Source organism: Macrobrachium nipponense, chromosome 16 (assembly GCF_015104395.2).
Source record: "Macrobrachium nipponense isolate FS-2020 chromosome 16, ASM1510439v2, whole genome shotgun sequence".
Lineage (NCBI taxonomy): Eukaryota > Metazoa > Arthropoda > Malacostraca > Decapoda > Palaemonidae > Macrobrachium > Macrobrachium nipponense.
The window spans coordinates 6,328,701-6,341,200 of record NC_087209.1 but is presented as its reverse complement, the minus strand read 5'-3'; the positions used below and the strand labels follow the sequence as shown (position 1 = coordinate 6,341,200).

The following is a 12,500-nucleotide window of genomic DNA, read 5'->3' as shown; positions in this document are numbered from 1 at the left end:
TCGAGTGGTTTGACACTTAAACAGGTAATTATAACTTCATTCCATGGCAGGTTGAGAATTCTTAACACGTCCGCTGGGCACACACGGGCATATATATTCCCTGATACCCTGGGCAAGAATGCCCACAATTCTCTAACGGCTGTCGAGGTGGAAGACGGAGTGTTTGAAAAAAAAATTTTTTGTTTTTTTTGAAATTGCTTTGTGGTGTAATTCTTATATAAAAAAAGGAGGAATAATTCTTGATGTCGTGATTAATTCATAATGTTGAGTTTAGGGTTGTAGTATATATTTCTTTATGGTGGAAGAATATAATTGCTCTTGTGGTGTTTTTATGGTTATATGCGATTTTATGCTGTGTGGGTATTATCTATGTAGTTAAGAGGTTTTTCACTCTCATAATAATAATAATAATAATAAGAATAATAATAATAATAATAATAATAATAATAATAATAATACTTCACTATGATACTGGAACGCATAGCCAGATTAATAATAATAATAATAATAATAATAATAATAATATAATAATAATAGTAATAATATAGCCTTATGCAGGTATACGTTTCATCCTATCCACATAATAATAATAATAATAATAATAATAATGATATAGCCGTTTGCGGGTATAATAATAATCATAATAACACAAACAAAAGGAACCAGTTATACCAAATTACCACTGGCACTTGAGGGACCGAGCCACAGAGAAAAAGCGGAAGAAGAAAAAAAAGAAGGACAGGGAGGCGCCGTCAAGGAGCTGCGTAAAAGATTAATCGTCTAAAGTGACGGGGAGCCTTCCCTCATCTCGGTTTTCCCCTCGAGGGGAAACTAAATACGACCGCCATCTTGAATGAAGGCAGAATTTCGACACAAGGGGTGTTTGTTGTATGATATTGAGGGGGAAATGCGGTTGAATTATAATAATAATATGTTTTATTTAGTCAGCTCAAGGCCATATTCTGTATGTATGTATGTATGTATATTATACTATATATATATATATATATATATATATATATATATATATATATATATATATAATATATATATATATATATATATATATATATATAGATTATGGTATATAATATATATATATATATAATAATAATCTAAACTTATGGTATAATATACTAGCACTAATAATAATCTATCCATAACTAATAATATATAAATATATATCTTTTATTTCAGCTTAGGGCCATATCTGTATATCTATCTATCTATCTATCTATCTATCTATCTATCTCTATATATATATATATATATATATATATATATATATATATATATATACTAAACATATTCATAACTTTTTTATATAATTATTATTACATACATAAAAATATTTTTCAATAAAATAAAATAAAAACAAATCCATTTATTTTTAAAACCCAAGTTTAAAAAAATCTCTTTATTTTCCAAATTAAGTTTTAAAAATTCCCTTATTTATAAAAGTAAATTTAAAAAAAATTCCCTTCATTTAAAAAAATAAGTTTAAAAATTCCCTTATTTATAAAATACGTTTAAAAAAATTCCATTTATTTTTTAAAATAAGTTTAAACAACTCCTTTATTTTAAAATACGTTGAAAAAATCCCTAAATTTTGAAAAAAAATCCCTTTATATTTTAAAATAACAGAAATAACTTCTCGCAAATATATTCTTGAATATAAGATATAGGAATCCTCAGACGTTTACCATGAACATGGCTGAAATATATTCGTAAATATACGTAAATATAAATTACAGAAATCCTCAGACTTTTACGACAACCATGGCTGAAATATATTCTTAAATACAATTAAATATAAGCTATAGAAATCCTCACACGTTTACCATAACCATGGCTGAAATATTCTTAAATAGGAAAGTAACAAGTATTCCTTCAAGAAATACAGAATTCCTCAGTCAGAATTTCCTCAGACGTTTATCATAAATATGGCTGAAATATATTCTTAAATATAAACTACAGAAATCCTCAGATGTCTACCATGAACATGGCTGAAATATATTCTTAAATATAAGCTATAGAATTCCTCAAACGTTTATTATAATCATGGCTGAAACTGAACCATGGAATGCATATGCTCCAGGCACCTCCAACACGCGTGCCACCTGGTGGCCGAAATTAGACCCCCCCCCCCCCCCCCCCCCCCCCCCCCCCCCCCCCCCCCCCCCCCCCACCCCCCCCCCCCCCCCCCCCCCCCCCCCTAACTCCCCCCCCCCCCCCCCCCCCCCCCCCCCCGATTATACCCCCCCCCCCCCCCTCGCCGAAATGGCATACATAATCACCCAGGGTCGAGTGGCTGTAAAGAGCTTGTTACATTTTTCATGTGTCCTTCCATAAACGTCTATTTTATGCTCCAGTTTCTTTTTTTAAAGTCACTTAAGAGAATTTAAGTTAAAAGCTTACGTGCTTACTTGTGCCTGAATATCTCTCTCTCTCTTTTTGTTCTTTTACTTCTGGGGTTTATTGGTTTATTTTCGTTGCTGCTTGTTTTAATTTTCTCACGAGTTTGTGTGCTTGCCAAAGGCACAGCTGGTGTTAATGTTGGTAACAGCAAAGACCCAAAGTGATAATAATAATAAAATAATAATAATAATAATAATAATAATAATAATAATAATAATAATAATAATAATAATAATAACGACTTTGAATTAAATGAGGGATTTGAGAAACGTTATGTCATGGGTTTACTGATCGACATGTTATAACTTTTAAAGAAAGATTACCAAAGATTCCTTCACATCCTGACATAACTTCCCCTCCACATTGTAAAGACACATTTCTTTACATTGTACAGCTCGCTGGAGCAATGTATTAAGTAACAAAAATATGTTAAATAAACTTTACATTGTACAGCTCGTTGGAGCAATAAATTAAATAGCAAAAATATATATCAAATAAACTTTGAGTTAATACATGGTCGATGGATTCTAGACGGCTAATATATATATATATATTATTTATAATATATATATATATATTATTATTATATATATTATTATATTATATGATATATATATATATATATATATATATATATATTATAATATATCTATATATATATATATATAATATATCTATATGATATATATAATTTCTTACATTGGACTTAAAAAAACCATATTAAAATTTGTCCTTATGCTGACAAAATAAAAAAAAAAACTAATAAATAAACTTTTGAATTAGTAAATGGTTGATAAATTCTACACACGAATCGCTTTTATAACTGATGCTAAAAATCGTATCTGTTAAACAAACTTAAAACCATATCAAAATTTGTCCTTATGCTGATAAAGTGAACAAAAAAAAGAATAAATTTTGACTTAATGCATAGCTGATAAATTCTACACACAAATCGCGTTCACAACTGATGCTAAAAAATCATATCTGTTGAATTAACTAAAATCATATTAAAATTGGTTCCTGTGTTGATGATCACAAATAGTTCACTGACAGGACTAAACATATGTATATTGTCATATTATTACTGAGTATAAAACTCTTATGGGGGTCAAAGGTCAGGAAGAGAAGGTCATGCCCCGGCAGTTCTCATTTCCTTTAATCAGTGCTAAAGATTTTATATAACCATTTTTTTTTAATATTTAGCAATTTTCACATAAAATAATAAAACAAAAATAGCAAGAGAGGATAAAAGAGAATTACAATTTAGTTAACTAGAAACACACACATGAGTTTCCAATGTCAAATTTGATACGAAACACGAAATAAATATATAAATAAATAAATAAAAATAAATAAATAAATATAAAATGACAAAAAACAGTGGAAAAATAAATAACCTATATGACAACAATAATCATATTAGACAAGTACTCACAAAAAATAGGACAATGGACCACAATGATCCCCATTTTCTGTTTCTCCATGACTTTCACCAATGACTTCCGAATAACAAGGACCCCTCCAATGATCTGCTCAGAATATGTTCATTCACTCATTCTGATACTCGGTCACTAATGTGTCCGTCGTGTCGATCAGCAACTTCGACACTCGATCGACACTCGATAATCAGTCATTTTCTCTTCAGTGTCGAATATACAATGGAAGACTTGATTTATCTCCACTCGTTAATCCTGACACTCGATAATCATTCGCCGTTTCTTCGATGTCGAATGTATATATGATCGACACAGTCAATTTTCGAGTTGATTCTCATTCGCACATTGCTGCTCACACCAGAAGTATAAGGGATGTTACGAGTCTCATTTCGTATCTTTAAAGTTGATTATATCCTTCGTAAGAGAATTATTTTCATTTCAGTTAAAAATAAAAATGTGTCAATTCATGTCTAATTAAGCTTCATTAATCATATTTATCTAGTGACCTTTACTTTGCGTTATCTACATTTTAATCGATTTTCTTCGTTTTCATTATTTTTCTATATTTTATTTCATTTTCTTCTTTTTACTTGTTTTTTCTCTTGTTCAAACAAGGGTATTTCACCCTGAGAAAATTTGTTTCATAAGCTGACGTCTATTGAGCTTGTTCTATATAAACATGAACATAATATAAACATAAATATCTATTAACAATATTTACTTCTCACTTTAAAAAAAATAAAAAATACTACCTCGAAAACAAATTAATTCTCTCTTTAAAAATAAATAAAAATACACTACTCATCTTCCCCTCAACTCGCAGATAATTCAAACAAACATCAACAAACACCAGGGGTCCTGAATACCCGAGTGCGAATTCATTCAAAACAATTAACTCGCAAGCTAAACAAATTTAGTCTTTTAAAACATTTTCCCTTCAGTGTCCCAACTCAAAAAAAAAAAAAAAAAAAAAAAAAAAAAAAAAAAAAAAAAACAAAAAAAAAAAAAAAAAAAAAAAAAAAAAAAAAAAAAAAAAAAAGAGGGGATATGGAAATGAAGCGGCTTTCTACCTTCCGCCTTTTCCCCTCAGCCAATTCCAGACTGTCAGGTGTGTTTCCCCTCGAGACTGAAGCATCAGGGAGATTGATTGTTGCTCTATGGACCCATTGCAGCTTGCAAGCCCTAAGAGGTTGCTCTTGGTTATATTTGTCTACTCTGGTCTGTATGAAGCAATTGGCTGAGTTTTGGCGTACGGGCTTGAGACGCAATAAATAAGTTTAATTTTTTTTTTTGACAGTTTTAAATTCAACTTTACTGGCAATACGAGTATTTTATATATTGCTTTTGTCTTGCAATATATAAAACACTCGTATAACCAGTAAAGTTGAATTTAAGAGGTTACTGTTAGTAATTTGTCTGCCCTGTGAGCTGAGTTTCGAGATGCAAATATACATATATATATATATATATATATATATATATATATATATATATATATATATATATATATATATATATATATATATATATAATCATATATATGTTTTTTTTTTTTTTTTAATTCAACTTCACTGGTTCTCAATTCTGTCTGAAGTTATGGCCTGTGTTTTGGCGTAGAGGCCTTGAGGTGGAATAAATCAAGTTTTTTATTTTTGACAATTTTAAATTCAACTTCTCTAGTACTCTGTTCTGTCTGTAGCTACTGGCTGAGTTTAGGCGTAGTCCTTGAGGCGCAGTCAATAAAGTTTTATTTCTTTATTTCTGACAGTTTTCAATTCAACTTTTAAACTATATTTTATATATGTGAATGTTAACAAAGCAATGGCGATGTTTTTAAAAGTTTTACATTTGATACGCCTGAGATTAGGCAGCACAAATAATAAATTTTGACAGCTATAGATTTAACTTCACTGGCAATATATTATCTAAAAATGTTAGCAAAACAGTGCCAATATTTTCCTGAAGTTATATACTTTATAACTGTACATCGGTGAGAAATAAAATCACATTTTATGACAAGAAAAACGGCTTTTACAAGACCCTATAAAAAAATTTCTCAGTAACGTTGATCATCGATTGGCAAATGTCAATCCTAACAAAAGATCACGTGACCTTCTACCGACTGCAGCTCTTTTTTGACGTCTTTCTCTACACAAAAGGTCAGATAGTTTCCTACTCAAGGCAGTTCTTATTTAATGAATTTCTCTACCAAGCACTGTAGCTTTTAAGACTCCAAAATCCAAGAGTCACTTTGAGTCCATAGCTAACAAAACAACTTCTGTATCGTCCAAACTGACAGGTAGGTCACTTGACAAGTCAAGGACTGTCAAACAAAGTCACTGCAAAGACCTTGAACTTGATTTAACAATTAGTGACGATCTTTTATCCCAAAAGTTCTCACGTCAGTTACACCTCAAGATTTTAGAAACTGCAGTCATTGTCTGTCCTTGTTTCTTGTGTTCAATGCGATTCTGGGTTTTTGCGCTATAAACTCGACAGGTTTTCGGGACGTTTGTGAAAAACATCTCATTGGATAACAGAGAATTAAAAAAAAAAAAAAAAAAAAAAAAAAAAAAAAAAAAACATCCACGCACGAATCAACGGCATGGCCAGAATGCAGGCTGAAAATATCCTTCCACAAGTTAGAAGAAAAACTTATTTATTCACTCGAATATACACATTAACATTTCGTAACTAATTTGTAAATAAAACACTCGAAATCTCATCTGCAATAAGGCGCACCCACGAGTTTAAAATTCTAAGTATAAGTTAAAGATTCTTGACACCATACATAAGGATTACCGAATCCCCAAAGTCTCGGACGATATCAACACCAGAGGGCCATAGACGCAATTGGAGGTCAATAAATCCTCTTCATTGCTCCACACAGGTGCTCTCTCGGGCCCCAGAATTGACAAGAGTGGGTCCCAAAGGGAGGTGGACACGACACCCGACCCCCCAAAAGTTGCGAAAAGGTTCCAGGAGGACGGATTGACGGACGACAACGAGACGATACGTCGCGTGCTGTCGACACGTCATGGCTACAAACAAAACTACCATGCCTGGATCCACTCTCACCCACATTTCCAGACTCTATCTTTCTCTCTCCCTCTCCCTCACTCTCTCTCTCTCTCTCTCTGTGTAACTCTCCCTACCTCTCTTTCTCTCACTCTCTCTCTCTCTCTCTCTGTCGTGTGCTCTTGGCTGGAAGGGGGGATCAATATAGTAGGCTTGTGAGGAGAGGTTTGCGGTGCAAGCGAGACCCGCCCACTGAGCTCTCAGACAGACTGTTTGTCCTCATGGAGACGAGACAGAGACAGACAGAGAGAGAGAGCGACAGAGAGAAAGAGACAGAGACAGAGAAAAAGAGAATACTCCACACTGACATGAAATTGAATAAGTCACAAACTCGCTTAAAAGAAAAGGTGCAATAAAAATGAAAGTTAACACCGCAGTTTAAAGTTGGAGAAATGTGGAGCAGGAAGTTTTTCAAACAAAGAAATACCAGGAGTGGTAAGATGGCGGTCCAAACGAAACACTGAACTGAAAGGATTAGTTTTTTGTTCTTTCAAAAATGTTTATGTTTTCGAGAATGAGTTGAAGGGCAGAAAATCTTCTTGAAGGAGAATTTAGAGGTAAAGACAAGACAGATGAACACACAGGAGAGAGAGAGAGAGAGAGAGAGAGAGAGAGAGAGAGAGAGACTTTTCTTCAACGCGTCCACCAGCACATGTAAAATCCAGTAGCCAAACTTTCAACATAGATCAATGGTTAGAAACACACAACACTTTTCTTTGCTACTTTATGATTTTGGTTTTAATGAAACCCAGCCCTTAAATAATCTCATAAATTAATATTTTTTATAAGATTCTCAAATTGTTACGGAAAAATAAGTATAAAGTCAAGGTATAACATAAAACATATAATTTTTTTTTTTTTTTTGTTTTTTTTTTTTTTTTTTTTTTTTTTTTTTTTCTTTTTTTTTTTTTTTTTTTTTTTTTTTACTGACTGATTTGTTGGTTAAGAATATCTGACCGCATTTTTTGGTGTTGGCCCATGAAGATAGACAATTTTAGAATATATATATATATATATATATATATATATATATATATATTATACACACAATATGCGTCCTGGTGTAATAACTTGATTTAACGGAAAATTTGGAACATGATGAATATATAAATAATAATAAAGGCAAAATCCAAGAAGGAACGAAAGTCGAAACAAAGGCCTTGTAGCGCTACTCCATTGTTTCACTTTCCCTCGTGGATTTTGCCTTTATATATACATATATATATATATATATATATATATATATATATATATATATATATATATATAGATATATATACTTATATATATATCTATATACTATATATATATATATATATAAATATATTATATATTCGATTATATACACAATATGTACAATCCAATACGCTGATCGAAATACAATCTCTCTCTCTCTCTCTCTCTCTCTCTCTCTCTCTCTCTCTCTCTCTCTCTCTCTCTCTCTCTCTCTCAGTCAATTAATCACTGACATTCGACAATCCATCAATTTCCAGGAGGATACCCCATTAACTACCAAACGAGCATCAATTGGCCCTATCATCAATCTCTATCTACTGCTCTATAAGTTCTCTTTAGCAGCTAACGAAGCCGTCTACGTCACATTACGAGCTAGCGAATGACGTCGTGCTCAGCGTATTACAAAAAAAAAAAAAAAAAAAAAAAAAAGAAGCGTGATCCGTCCTCCAACTTACTCGGGTGCGGGCAAGATTTTCCCCTCACGCGAAATAAGTTGTAAGCATTACATTACATTCCTAACTTTTGACGTAAATTAAAACTCGCTAGAATCTACGGTCAAATAGAGCGGTGTTTAGCCAACGAAAATTTAAATAAATGCGCCATATTTTATTAAAAATAATTGTCCTGTGCTGTTTAACATTCACATTATTTATTGTTTTCATTTTCATTCTAATAAATAAATCATAAATATCCTATCCTCAATATCTTAAAATTCCTGTATCTTTAGGACACTTTTTTGGGTTTCCTAACCCATTCCTAAACAAGCTTCAAATTCTTAATAACTGACAATATACCTGAACTTTCATAATTCACGTATATCACAAGGTTGTAAATAAAGTAAAAATCTACTTTTCAAAATAGTTCTCAAGTTATTCCCAAACAAGCTTCCCAAATTTTCATGATTTGAACAACTAAAATCACGAATATCCGCAATTCGCGTCAATACACTTCTTCATCGTCATCAACTTGGCAACAGCAAGGTCGAAACTCCGTTACGAGAAGGATACGATTCGTGACGCTGACACGAAATAAAATAGTACACGAATGCGTGACGAAACGCCTCTCTCGGCGACGCTAACACAAACAAAACGATCACGATTTTGCCAGTCCCACCTGGGGGGATGGGGGGGGGGGGCACTCCCAGGTGAGTAATGCCGTCAGCAGAGTCTCCACATATGACTCGGGAATCAGTGAGAGAAGATTCCTAAAGACTTCGAAGGCCTTTGTAAATGTCTTAAGAATCAGTAAGAGAAGATTCCTAAGGGCTTTGCAAATGACTTAGGAATCAGTAAGAGAAGATTTCTAAAGACTCTGCTGATGACTCCGTAATCAGTGAGAGAAGATTCCTAAAGACTTCGAAGGACTTTGCAGATGTCTTAGGAATCACTAAGAGAAGACTTCGAAAGACTTTGTCAATAACTCGGGAATCAGTGAGAGGACTTCGAAAGATTTTGCAAATGACTTAGGAATCAGTAAGAGAAGATTCCTTAAGACTTTGCTGATGACTAGGGAATAAGTGAGAGAAGATTCTTGAAGACTTTGCAAATGACTTAGGAATCGATAAACAGTAAGAGAAGACTCCTAAAGACTTTGCAAATGACTCGAGATTGAGAGAAAACTTCTAAAGACTTCGAAAGGCTTTGCAAATGACTTAGGAATCAGTGAGAGAAGACTCCTAAAGACTTTGCAAATGACTCGGGAATCAGCGAGAGAAGACTCCTAAAGACTTCGAAGACTTTGCAGATGTCTTAGGAATCAGTAAGAGAAGATTCCTAAAGACTCTGCAAATGACTTAGGAATTAATGAGAGAAGACTTCGAAGGACTTTGCAAATGACTTAGGAATTAAGACTTTGCAAATGACTCAGGAATCAATGAGAAAACTTCGAAAGAATTCGCAAATAACTCAGGAATTGATGAAAGAAGACTCTTCAAATGACTTAGGAATCAATGAAGACTTCGAAAGACTCGGGAATCAATAAGACAAGATTTCTCAATTGACTCAGGAATCAAAAATGAAAGAAGCCGACCTGCAAAATGGACACAGGAATCGGATGTTAGATAAGACTTGGCAAAATGACTCAAAGAATCATGTGAGAGAAGAACTAAAAAGACTTGGCAAAATGACCTCAAGAACTCAGGTGGCAGAATAAGACTAAAAAGACTTGGTCAAATGCTCAAGGAATCAGTGATGAAAAGAAGACTAAAAAGACTTGGCAAATTGTACTCAGGTAAATTACTGGAAAGAAGACTTTGAAAGACTTGGCAAATGACTCAAGAATCAGTGAGAGAAGTCTACAAAGACTTGGCAAATGACTCAGGAATTACTGAAAGAAGATTTTGAAAGACTTCGCAAATGACACGGGAATCAATGAGAGAAGACTTTGAAAGACTTTGCAAATGACTCGGGAACAAAATACTTCGCAGTGACGCAGGAATCTATGGAAGAAGACTTCGAAAAACTTAGGAATCAGCGCGAGAGGAGACTTCGACGGGTTCCTCGTGCTCCTAAACGTCGGAAAAGGACAATAAAAATCAACAACGTGATTTACAAAGGCTATTTTCACCTCACACTCTCTTTCTCTCTTTCACCTTCTGTTTATCCCTGGCCTAGTCACCTCCATTTAGAGAGAGAGAGAGAGAGAGAGAGAGAGAGAGAGAATAAGGAAGAACAAGAAGCAGCCATGACCTAACTCCACCCAACCTGGAACTTCCAGATTCGGGAAACGGATCCAGGATTTCCAGAGGTTAAAATTTGATTTCTATTTGAGTTTTTTTTTTTTTTTTTGCTTTGACGTCATTTACCGAAATACTCTGTCGGTGATCGGTGATACGAACAAATGAATCGCGACGCAAGTTGACATAAACTAATATTAATTAATGCTGGCAAAACGGATCCATAAGCATAAAATATAAATCGAAAAAGTAATACTTTACCACTTCGACTTCATCTTACTTGGATTTTTAAGAAACCGTACGAAACTTTATCAAATTACATTAATAATAATAAAGAAATCGAGGAAAAATTATACAAACTAATATTATTCTTAAAGAATAATCAAACTTGAAATAAAAAAAGAAAAAGAAAAAAATGATCCAAATTGATTTTCATCTAAAAGATAACCTTAAATTTGGAATATAAAAAAATGATGACATATTCAAAATGATTTTATTCTAAAAGATGAATCAAATTGGAAATATACAAAATTGAAGAAAATCGTTGAAACTGATTGTATTTCCAGAGAAATTAAATAAAGAATATAAAAAACTGATGAACAATGATTTAAAAAAATTTTATTCTTAAAGATCGTGAATATAAAAAATTTAAGAAAAAATACTTGACTTAGTTTTAGGGTTAAAGATAAATTAAATCAGGAATATACAAAATTTAAGAAAAAACACTCGAATTAGTTTTAGTGTTAAAGATAAATTTAATTGGGAATATAAGAATATAACTGAGGAGAAATGAATTCAAATTGATTTTATTCTTGCAGATTTCTTATGAGGAACACGTCTCTCACAGTAATACATTATTTAATTACACTTTGTTGCTCCAAACTGGGCCAAGATCACGCACAAACAAAAGAAAATCGTGGGGAGGGAAAACTTTCACGGATAATGCCATAAGATTAAAGAGATATGACGTCTGCTGTCATATTAGTTTCATTTAGTTTGTAAATAAAGAAAATATTAAGAATATGAAAATATATATATATATATATATATATATATATATATATATATATGAATGTCTTTTTTTTTTACTGTAATGCAACAGTATAATATGAAAATAAAAGGCCCATAAAACACTATTTTAACGTTGCAAACATATATAAATAATTAAACGAATAAAGTAATAGACTAACATTTAAATAAGAGATATAATAAAAAAGAACATAATGTAATTCACAACAAGCATACATAAGTAGATAAATAATAAAAAATATAATTTAAAAGCCCGAATATAATTCATACGAAATGAATAAATAACTGATAGCCACAGTTGAAATACATCATAATAAACAAACAGAATAAATGCATACACGAATGAATATATATGACCTATTTTATACACAAACAAATATATATATAACATACAAAACCGAATGTAATTCACACCACAGATGAAACCATAAAGACAAATAATTTTAACACTTCAGCCTTTCTTTTCTCTAATAGAGAGAGAGAGAGAGAGAGAGAGAGAGAGAGAGAGAGAGAGAGAGAGAGAGAGAGGTCAATTTTCTTTCCATCCAAACCTTAGCTTTCCACAGCCTTTCTTTTCTCTAATGGAGAGAGAGAGAGAAGGGGAGAGAGAGAGAGAGAGAGAGAGAGAG

General features: G+C 32.4%; 1 protein-coding gene across 7 annotated transcripts in view; it reads right to left on the bottom strand.

Annotated features, from left to right (window-relative positions):
* The window catches only part of LOC135195549 (protein Fe65 homolog), a 1,282,053-nt gene that overhangs the window by 38,085 nt on the left and 1,231,468 nt on the right, over positions 1–12,500 (bottom strand). The gene's annotated exons all lie outside the window — the stretch shown is intronic.